Source organism: Tiliqua scincoides, chromosome 1 (genome assembly GCF_035046505.1).
Source record: "Tiliqua scincoides isolate rTilSci1 chromosome 1, rTilSci1.hap2, whole genome shotgun sequence".
NCBI classification, from domain to species: domain Eukaryota; kingdom Metazoa; phylum Chordata; class Lepidosauria; order Squamata; family Scincidae; genus Tiliqua; species Tiliqua scincoides.
The window spans coordinates 140,946,995-140,958,393 of NC_089821.1; the positions used below are offsets into that span (position 1 = coordinate 140,946,995).

The window sequence follows — 11,399 nt, forward strand, 5'->3', positions numbered from 1 at the left end:
TACCTCCAGTGGTTGTTACTTCACCTAGTCTGCTGCTTGTCACTTGCAGGCCCTTCTCCCCCAGTTCTTTCCTCTAGTTTCCTGATCTTGCCTTAGTGCCCCCTGTTTCGAGAGAGGTGGTTTCCCATGTTGCCAGATGACCCATATTGCCGGAAGACCAGACAATCTCTGAGAGTTGTCCCCATCCCTTCAGGGTCAGACCCTTCAGGTCTTCCTCTTGTCTCCCCTCCCTGCCTTCTATTTGCCCCTGACTTCCCCTTAAAGCCTCTTGCAGCATCCTTCCTGGGCTCTGCCTTGTCATGATCTTTTCTCTTCCTCTGCCTGGACCACTTCACACTTGCTACCACCTGTTCATTCCTCTTGGTCTTCCCCTCTTCCATCTCTCATTTCCACCAGGCCTTCCATGTCTGTTGTCCTTCTCCAGCCCAGGATTCCTGTCTCACTGTCTCTGGTCCTTTTGTTACTTTCGCTGCTCCCACCTTGTTTCTCTGCTCTGCTCTGCTCTGCCCTGCTCTTTCTGCTTGCTCCAGCCATGCTGGCACCTGCTCTTCCTTCTGAATTGTCCACCTCCAGACCTTTTCATCCCCCTTGGAATCGGGATGGGCAAGTCCAGCATGGCTTAACTTAAATAGACTTGAGTCTTGAGTCATTTCCTTTAAAAAGTCAGCTGTGGGGGAAAATGGGGCTGCTGTTGGGGTGTGTATGTTGGAGTTCTCTTTAAACACTCCCCTGATGTCTCTATCCCATCTGTAAACAAGGCAGGAAGAGTGGGACAGACTGAGAGAGAGAGCGCGTGCGTGGGACAGAAGCGGCAAGCGGCAAGAGGGAGGAGGGTCACACACAGCAGGTGCAAGACTTACCAGATTGACCCAATTCTTTGCAGCTCTACTCAGAAGTAGTCCCATTTGCACCGGTTGTTCAATGATGTTTTCTCCTCCCAAGTAACCATGAGGAGCCATGCGTTGGAAAGCATGATGGCTACAAACCGCTTCCCTGACTCCCGGCTTCAAGACTCAAGTCTTTTTTAGTTGTGAAAACTCTCTGGGCGACTTGGAAAGTGCCCCCCGCTATGATTTATTTTCAGGTTGAGTTGCGGAGGGGGGGCAGAGACACGTGACTCAACTTTCTGTTCCATAGTGGAACTGAAGATGGAATTCATTGATGGAGTTCCTAAGGTCACCCATCCAGGCACTGCAAGACACAGATCTGTTTTGTTTCAGCAAGATGAAACTAAGCAGGTCATGTACTTGATCTAGTAAATCATATGGTTGGCAACCTTCAGTCTCGAAAGACTATGGTATATAAGCCTACAGCACCCGGTATTCCCAGGCGGTCTCCCATCCAAGTACTAACCAGGCCTGACCCTGCTTAGCTTCCAAGATCAGACAAGATCAGGGATGTGCAGGGTAACATAGATCATATACCCTCAGTCAATATATGAGCAGTCCTAGGCTGTGTCTTCTAGATCAGACATTCTCAGTGGGAGCCATATGGCCCTGTGGCAAGCCCTGGCACATGTGAAGACTGAAAACTGTTTATTTGTTTATGTTGTATCCTTGTTTGACATGGGGGCCCTGGAAACTGAGAAGAGGTCCTAAGGGGCCATAAAGAAAAAAAAGATTGAGAATGGCTCTTCTGTATTATTCGCTCCAAGGGAATAATACTCCCCCCCCCCGGGTGTCCCTTTTAGATGTTACAGCAGCAACATGGAAGCTACTTTTTTACATGGGTTCACCTTATGATGATGCTTAACATTGAGAGGCCAGACACCATGTAGTGGCCAATAATAAGAGTCCTTTTGTCAGAAATGTTACCTCAATGGCACTGGGGTGATGATTGAGAGGCAGACATACATAATGGGCCTTGCCTGTGCGTTGACAAGCTTTTAGACATTAAAGCAGTATCATGAGATTACATCATGGGAAAGGGTCTTCTGCTCCACTGCTGAAACAGCAAAAGGACACCAGGATATAGTTTGTCTGAAACCTTGCAAAACTAGTTTAATTAGAGGCCATCTTGAGGCAATCAATACTAAATATTATAATCATTACTGCATGTGTATTAACAGCTCTGCTGCACTGCTTCCAAGTCTTGGAAAATGTATCATGCGTACATGGCACTAATCAAAGTGGTCGAGTGTCAGTTCTCAGATCACATTTTCATAGCCTCATGTGGTTCCTCATGCATGTTCCAATTTTGTTACCTGAGTGGCTATATGCTTCGGGAGCTTGATCTACACAGCCATTTCCTCATTTTTTAAAACAAACTGGTGCACTACAGGAGTGATTTGGTGTAATCAGTGTACAGACGCAAAACTTTTAGGAAGCCACAATATGAATCAATCCAAACTTTGCTCTTTGGAATGTTTGAGTTGTAATAAGCTAGCTGCTAGCACATTCACTCTGTCTTTGTGTAAATATTGCACAAATCACTTTCTTTTCTCAGAGCTGGAACAGTGGTGGTACATTCTCTCACATTAACATGGTGTGAGTTTTTTAAATCGCTTCATGCATCATGTCTTGTTCATTTAATAATTAGATACATAGCAGTTATTTGGGCCTGAAGCAAATACAGATGGCATGGATTAGATAGGTAGCCTTTGTTGCCAAATGGATGTTCCTAAATTGATTGGAAAACACCTCCTTCCAAAAATACTGCACAGGGGCTGAAATTGAAACCACACTTACTAGATAGTTAGTCCTATGGATGACAATGAGACTCGCTTCTGAGTAAGCAAGCCTCAGACACTTCAGGCCATCCTACATGTACTATTCAAAGCATTACACAGGACTGCAAAACTGAGGGTCAAAAAAACTTTTTCAAAATTTCTGGTGATTTTATATGAATTTGGGGTGCTGATTCAAAAAATGGCATAATACAGCAAAATGTGTGCTGGCCTGTTTTATCAATCCTGACAGTCTTTTGTTTAAATTAATACAAGCTGGACTGGGCCTCACACAGATTGGGACTACAGCAGGGTAAAAACTTCCTTTCCCTCTGCTATAGTCTCAATCCAACTTTTTCTGTGTTGATTATGGACAAAGGCTGCAATCCTATACACATCTTTTCTTCGAGTCAGTTTTGCTGAATTTGGTGGGACTGTCAAGGGGGACAGTTTCTCTGCCCATACTACCCACCAGTCTTACCAGGGTTCTGCAGCATGTCAACACCCCTTTGGGTTGGCTTGAAAGCAACCACACACCAGGATACCACAGTCCTGCAAAGTAGGTACTACCACCCCCATAGCCAGCCAGTAGACCTCCAGGCACAGCTGCCCACAAAGAGGCAAAAAGAAAGCTCCAGGGCATAGCACCCTTTTCTCTTCTCGGAACTGCAAAGAAACAACAACATGACCTATAGTTGTCAAGACTGGATTTAGCTGGGCTGTTAGCCCCCTATTCAGTAAGCACACTTCAGTGTGCTAGATTTTAAAGTTTATAGAAGGGAAAAGGAATTGTAGCAAATAGCAGAATAAAAGTTTGGCATGAACACCCCACAGGCAGAAAACACCAAATCTGACTCCAAGCTGCTTACTTAGCTGACCTCATTTGAGACTATCTACAGGGTCCATCAATACTACCACTATATAACTGACTAACACTCTTCTCTAGCCAATGGGAAACAACTACTAGGTGCCCAAAGGGCATCCTGAGTTCTCATTCTCTGACAAATCACCTCTCAAAACTCATCAAAAGATCCAGAATTTCTGGTGTAATAAAGCTCCTCACATCCAAAGGAGCTAGCTGAGAGCAGTTTGTTAATCAAATGCTCCCAGCACCTCTGACCTTAGGTAGTCACAAGATTGTGAAAACACCAGTGGCCCTTAGGATCCTCCCTAGTGCCAGGGTTTTGAAAGAGCAGCACCAACCCATAAGGGTTTTCTTCCACTGAATTATGTAGCCTTCTCTTAAAACGAATGAACAGAGACCTGTCAAATAAAATGGGCTCTGGGCTTCAAAGAGATAGAATTTCTACATTCTTGACAGTATTAGACTTCTAAGTAGACATGTATAGACATCTATAGAATTGTACTGTTACAGCAGCCCTGCAGGGCAGGGGGACAAAAGCCCCAGGTGCCACACCTGCTACTGCCAGCTCTGTCCACCATACCACCTCTGCCTGCCCTTTGGAGCCATTCCGCAGGCAGGCAAAGCCTTGCAAGGTGCTCTGAAGCACTCAAAAAGCCTTCGGAGGCTTCTGGTGAGAACTTAAAGAGGACTTCCAGTTTCATCGGGAAACCAGACGTACTCTTTAAGATTGTGCCAGAAGCCTCAGAAGGCTTTTCAAACATTTTGAAGCATCGCACGAGGCTCTGTGTGCCTAGTAAGTATTCCTGGGGGGGGGGGGCGACATGAAGCAGGGGGGTTAGCATGTTGTGGACTTGCGCCCTGGGGCAGTATGGGCGCCAGGCACAGTAAGACACATTACTGGCACTGTAAGCTTGTTGGGGTTAGTAATGCTTTAAATCTTACATGCAATTTGGCCCTGAGCATCTAAGGCCAAATCTTAGATTAATTTCATGTCTGAAATGCCTTTTTGGAAGGTTTCGACTGTTATAGGATGATGCTTAAAATACCTGTAAAACAAAAATCTTGTCGTGTTCTGTTCGCTTCATTGTTATACATCATCAGACCATGTTCCTATGCATATTTGTCTGGAAGTAAGCCCCATTCTGTTTAATGAGGCTTACTTTTCAGAAAGTGTGTATAGGTTGGGGCTTTCATCAACTGTATGATTCAGGGAGCAATCCGAACCACTGTTTCAGCAGTGAGCAATACAGCTCCCAGGTAAGGGAACAAATGTGCTCTTACCTTGAGGAGGCCTCTGTGACTGCCACCCAACTGCAGAATGCAGCACATGTCCCAGTGGCACAGCTATGCCAGTGCTGGAAAGTTGGTTAGTATTTGGGCCTAAGGCTTCAATCCTATACCCTTCCTGGTAGTATGCCCCACTGAACACAATGAGACTTACTTCTCAGTAGACATGCATAGGATTGTGCTGTAAGCCTGTCTCCTAAACTCAGTTTCCCCCCTTCCTTTCTCCTTTCCTCTCCCTCCTTATAAATGATCTCCAAGGCACTGAGCTGGGTTGAAGAATAAAGGCAGGTTTTACAATATTGTCACAGGAGCTGCACGTGATGAGTCACTACAGCAAAAGAACCATTTTACCACCCTTTTGTTTTGTTTAACAATCAATCCCTGTCTATCCAGTGAAAGTTTGGATCAATGCACATTTCTACTCCTCTTAAGTTTTAGTTTCTTTGACATACGTTGATGGCTTTATTTGTTTTGTTACATGTTGAGAAAATGCAAAATAATCTCAGGAAGGAAATTCTTGCTATACAAAAGAGTCTTCAAGCAAGGCTGACATTACAACCGAATTAACAACATGTGCTAGCTATGGATTGAAACAATCACCATAGGATTTTATTCAACATTTTTGGCCTTTTTATTGTGGTAGAGGCTCTTCTCAAAGCCACAAACAATCTGCTCCTCAGAATGAGACCTATTTGCTGAAGTCAGGGTACTAGCTTTCATTGTAAAATTAAAAGCCATTGTGCTTTTAAAAATTGCTATAGAAATTACTATGAAAGCTACTGTGGTATTTTAATTTTGCTAATTTTTCCTCCTTTGCTCATCCTTCTTAAGAGTCTATGGTTGAAGCTGGACCCCACATGATGTAAATGAAATTTCCACTTTGATGTGGGTAACTGGTATTGCTGTGTCTGGAAACCATGTCTCTGACTGTGGAATGGTGTGCATGCTTGCCTATGGCTTCTCTTACCTGCAAAGCCCAGAAGTCTTTATAGACTTCCATTGTTCTCTCTACAATGACCCCATCTGCAGATCCTAGGAGCTAGTATCACTAACTTCAGATGCCAGATGAGAAAAAGGAGGTTCATAGTGTTTCCATGGTAACCAAGGTCTGTCTCTACACCCTGAACTTGAGTGGATTCCCCTTTGCTTGGGTGAGCAAGGTTCTTGCTGTGCCAAGTCAAGGCACCTCCAGCAAACCTCCATAACTTACCTGGTTGCTTTTTAAGTTGAACGGTGCTGCTGCCCTCTTGAAGTGGAGCTATGCTGTGCCTTTGCTCACCCTTCATCTACCCATGCATTGCTTTCGGCTCAGCCCCACCAGGTTAAGTCATTCTGAAATCTGAGTCCATGGCTTTGAATCTCCAAGCTTGCTCCATGGCATCCTCTGCAACATGCCAAGGAAAGGTATTCTGCTCAGCTTGACAGTCTTCCTCCTTTTCAACCATTTGCCTCCTTTCTACTTTTAACCATTTCTCTCTCTCTTTCTCAGTCAAAGCAGGAGTGTTTGCTTTTAATCTTTCATTAGTCTAGGGTAGAAGTCAGAGATTTTTCCCCAACTCTCTTTTATTAAAGTGGAGCAAGGAATCCAGCCCTGAGGCCAGAGCTTGGCAGAGAGAGCCTATCCTTGAAAGCTTCCCTCCTAATTACACAGAGACGCCTCCCAAAATTGTCCCCCCTTCTCCCCAAATCAACAATAGCAGGTAGCCAAAGGAGAACGGAGGCAAAGTGCCGACTGAGTTCTGCTACCAACAGGCAAATGCCAAGTTTAAAAAATAAATAAAAAGAGAGTTTATTAAAACACAGAATAGGGTGGGGAATAATATGAGGTAAGGATAGAACAAGCAGGCTTCAAAAATGGCTTGGATGTTGAAAGCGCCCAGGTGTGAATCTTAGCAAAAATACAAGCAGGCAATTACAGGCAAACTTAAAAGAAAATAATTCCCTAACTACTCCCTGCTGTACTTACTCAGGGCCTACCTTTCCAGATGCCTTTATACCTCTAGGATTTTTATCCTGCCTTTCTCTGAGGTGAGTGGAACTAGCCACACACAGATTCCTCTGAATGTGCCAGATCAGACATACCCAAGCATCCTTGGGTTTGACCTTAGGAAACCTAGGGTCCAGTGAGGTCATGGTTCACTCCAATTTGACATTTTACAGGGGGAAAAAAAACACCTTCACCCACTCAAGCAGTTTTCAGATCAGGCAGCGTGCTGGCAGGACCACACCAGTTCCTCCTGGTTAACAAGTAATCACTGTGAAGTTGGACCATGCCTATAATACACCAGTTTCTGGGGAGAACATCACCCACCCTGATGCTGGTGAACAGTACTTTAATTGGCCAATGAGGAAGTTTAAGGGATTTCATTCATTCATTCATTCATTCATTCATTCATAGCAGGGATCTCCAAACCCCAACCCGGGGGCCAGATGCAGCCCATGGCAAGCCTCTATCTGGCTGGTGGCCAACCTCTTGTCCCTTGAAAGCCTCTGACCCGCTCAACTGAACACGACCAGAACTGTGCTCTGATTGTGTCTGGAGGGTGTTCTGAGGGCCAGAAAGGTTGAATGAATGAGCCCATTCATTTATTCACTCATCTAAGTTCTATCTCTAATTTATTTAAATTTTATTTTGAAATTTTTTTCCAGCCCTTAACACTACACCAGATATTTGATGCAGCCCTTTGGCCAAAAAGTTTGGAGACCCCAGATTTATATTATTTTTATCCTGCCTTTCTCTCACACCAAAGGGGACTCAAGGCAGCTGGGGCATCTGGACTGGGGCATCTCAGGATAGAGGTTTTCTCAGGAAACAACACTTTTTAAAGATCAAAAATAAATTATGGCCGCAAAGCCACCTTGTGGCTTTGAGGATGAGCCTCTTTGTCTGCTCAGTTTGCCATGGGACTAACCACAGACATGTTGGGTTTTTAGTAGCCCCAGTCGTGGTTGGCAAAGTCTTCTTCTACCAAAAATTGTCCCCAATTTTGGGAGAAATGGATTCGCCTGGGGGATCCCAACTGTACTTGTGAAAAGATGAAAATGAAAAGATTCCAGCCTGAGATTAACTACTGCAGGGTTTAGAAAGGGGGGGGGGCCCTGAAGTTGCACTGCCCTGACAAAGACAAGCTGTAATGCACACCAGCGCACACCCCCCCAATATGCAGATGTGCCCCAGATGATCCCATGGAACATTTATTTTCCATACACAATGATAATCCTATTAAATCAATGCATATGGAACATGCAGTTTTTGATATACCTTCCTTCCTTGGACCCCTCTGAGAAGACTCTTGTCTTCACTCTTGTTTCAGCACCCTAAACATTATAGTGCCTCTGCTGGGTGCAAATGAATTGCACCGGGGTGACTGATTGGGCTTGCAGGAGATACCCAAGCCTTCCCTGGTTCTGAATAGGAAGAGTGTCCTGGGAAGCCTCCCAGTCAGTCTCCCCAAACGCAAACTTTTATTGATTCTGGGGAAAACTTCCTGCTTGAAAGCAGGGAGTGGAGGCCATTTTTTTCAAAAGGGGGTTCCCTTTGGAGGAACCCTGCTTGCTTGGTTGAAGAGCAAAACTGCAGAAATCATTGGGAAAGAAGAGTGGAGAAAAAAGTACCCTGTGAAATTCAGGGTGGGGAATCGCAGGGCAGTATATGCCTGGACCAGGAAGCATCCTGCCCTGAAAAGGGTCAAACCTCAGGAGGAAACTCCAGTTCCTTTCGTTATGCAAGTGCTGCTGGGATTTCTGCAGACCCAGGAAGTCTGCAGAGGGATGATGGGCAGAGTGGTAGGAGGGACTGGCACAGCATGTGTCACAAAGAAAACCCTGGATTGTGGTGAATGTGTGGTCACAGATCCCATGTGAGTTGAAGCCAATACATGTGACCCATTGATGTATTTTCCCACAGAATAAGTGCACATTTGGTTTGGGCTTCAGTCATTACATTTGCAATAAAAAGGAGAAATATGCCACATTTCAGACTATGTGGATGACGAAAAGCAACATGGAAATTGCCCCGATTGAAAACAAAATGTAACATGATGTCACCCTAGAAGTTGAAATAAGATTCTACTTTCAGTTATGGACAGACTAGACATTAGGTTAAGCCTGTCATTACTAACAATAAGCTTAACTTTTCTTTTCAGACTAGCAGTGGGGTGGAGTGGGGTGGAGAGTGGGAGAATGACTTGAACTGGAATGTGGAAGACAGAGGATTGTACTTTAGTGTTCATCCCCCCATGTCCAGTCCAAATTAGGACCTCCAGAAGTACTCTTCTGTCAACAGGGAAAGTCTGTGTTGAAATGTTTAGTTATAGTTTAATTTTTAACTCCCATTGCATATATGTCCCACAATGCCTCCCAGTGGCAACTGCTTGTAAAGACATAATCGAGATTGCTGTAACTCAGCTACAGCTGCTGAGGTCCAGCCACCACTCAAGGCCCTTCTAGATGATCAGTTTCAGCAAAATTACCACTGCTGTATATTATTTGTTGCATGGGGTTCAACCATCTTCCCTCAGTGAACTGGTTCTGTTTCAGTGATATGTTTTCCTATCGTGAGCATAGGATACAGAGTACATTTGGCAGCCAATCACATTACACCAATCCCAGACCTATATATAAGCCCCTGCCAGGAAGACTACAGTTCAGATGATCAGATGTGTGGCATGGGGGGGGGGGGCCATACCTCTTTTGTCCCTCAAAGGGAAACTTTGGTGATGGGACCATCATGAAATGGCACTTGGAGCACAAAGGGAAAACTTTGCCCAAACAACCTCTTGTCCCTCACAACATGCATGGCAGGATATTTGGTTAAACACTTATCCTTGCAGTTGCAGAATTCATATCTCCAGTAGTCTGCCCCAGGGGGTCTTCACACACAAACGTCAAATTGGAAGCTTGCCCTCACCACCCCAAGAGGGGAAGCAAACGGGAGGGGGGGGGAATTCAGTGCTGCCACACATTGTGCTGCCACACATTGAACCTGTGTCTTGTGTCTCTAGCTCCCCTTCTGACTCTCTAGGATTATCAAATGTAACTCCTTGGTCAACCGGGTTGCCTAACTATCCTTTCCTTTTGCAACATCTAAGAGGAGGAAGTGCCTGTTCTCTTTTGATGAATGCCAGGGGCTCCAACTACTGTCACTGCTGGCCAAACACTCATCAGAATCCCTCTTGTTTGTTAGGACTCCACCATTGCCACAGGTGATTGCTTCCTCACTGGCACCTGCTGGCATGGCTGTCAGGGCCCAATCTTATCCAACTTCCCAGTGCTGAGACAGACATGCCAACGGGGTATGCACTGCATCTTGCAATGGGAAGGCACTCACAGAGAGCTCCTCAAGGTAAGAGAACGTTCACTTCCTAACTTTGGGTCTGCACTGGAAAGTTGGATAGGATTAGGCCCTCAATGTGCTGCCCCTCCTGTCTCCCTGCCACTAATCACCATTTACCATTAGAACAGTAAAGGCCTAATTAGATGATATTACTTAATATTTAGAAGACCTGGTCTTTAGTCCTCTCAGTACAAAGTGGCATCTATCAAGATTGTGCAGATTTCAGATGACACTGTGTTGGAGATCTCCAGCATGGGGCATCTGTGAGGCAAGAGGACCCTGTCCCAGAGTTGCCTGTTCAGCTCATTTGGGAGCCCCTGTAGGACTTAACAGCACCGCTTGATGGCCATGTTGCCAGACACTTCATCTGATCTTTCGGTAGAGAGATGGGGAGGGAATGCACAGACTGCAGCTGCAGGTTTAAAAACCCAGTCAATGACACCAATGATGGCCGGAGGGCTTGACAGACCTGTTTGAATGATTCCATGAGAACTGTTGAGGAGAAAATACAAGGGTGGAGGACTGAGCCCCTTCCATTTCTCTTCCTGTCTGGACTGTGGTGTCTACTTTGGGAAACAGGTGCAATGAGGTGGGCCTTTCTGATCTCTGAACACCACCATCCCGTTAAAGACACACACCTCTGGGCAAGGGAGCATTACACTAGAAAGGCAGGCTACTGCTGTGGTTAACTATCACCAAATAAATTTTAAGAGGCCTTAAAATGGAAAGTGTTCTCCCTTTATGTAGCTATATGACTGATTTTTAAAAGATGTCAATAATTGATTGTATTCTGATTCTTTTTTAAAGTTGTGCTTATGTCACTATTGCTTTTTTCCCTTTAAAAAATGGAACATTTGTAGAAGCTTTAAGAACATGGTGGGCATCTGGGCTGATAGACAATGGTTCATTTTGAGTAGGCGATTGGCAGATAAGACAAAACTGTTCCCATGGTTCTCTGCTTTTTATTATACAAGAAACTGATCTAAGGAAGCTACCTTGCTACTCTCCTCTTATCAGATCAGGGTCCACTTAGTGTGATACTGTGTTTTTAAACTAATTAAAACAGATTAAAACTAATGATTGAAAAACAAAGGAAGCTATCACCTCTCGTTCTGGAGTATAACAGTGAATGGGGGGCGAAAGCCAAAAAGATTAAAACATGAATGAAATAGCATCTGAAACATGTGACTGAGTGGCAACAGCGTGGTGTATGTTCACATTACACACAGCCCAAACCTACAGAGAGC

The 11,399-nt window shown here is 44.8% G+C and overlaps 1 pseudogene; it reads right to left on the reverse strand.

Annotated features, from left to right (window-relative positions):
• Nucleotides 1–1,304: 1,304 nt before the first annotated feature.
• On the reverse strand, nt 1,305–1,424 carry LOC136637340 (5S ribosomal RNA; annotated as a pseudogene).
• Between the last annotated feature and the right edge of the window lie 9,975 nt (nt 1,425–11,399).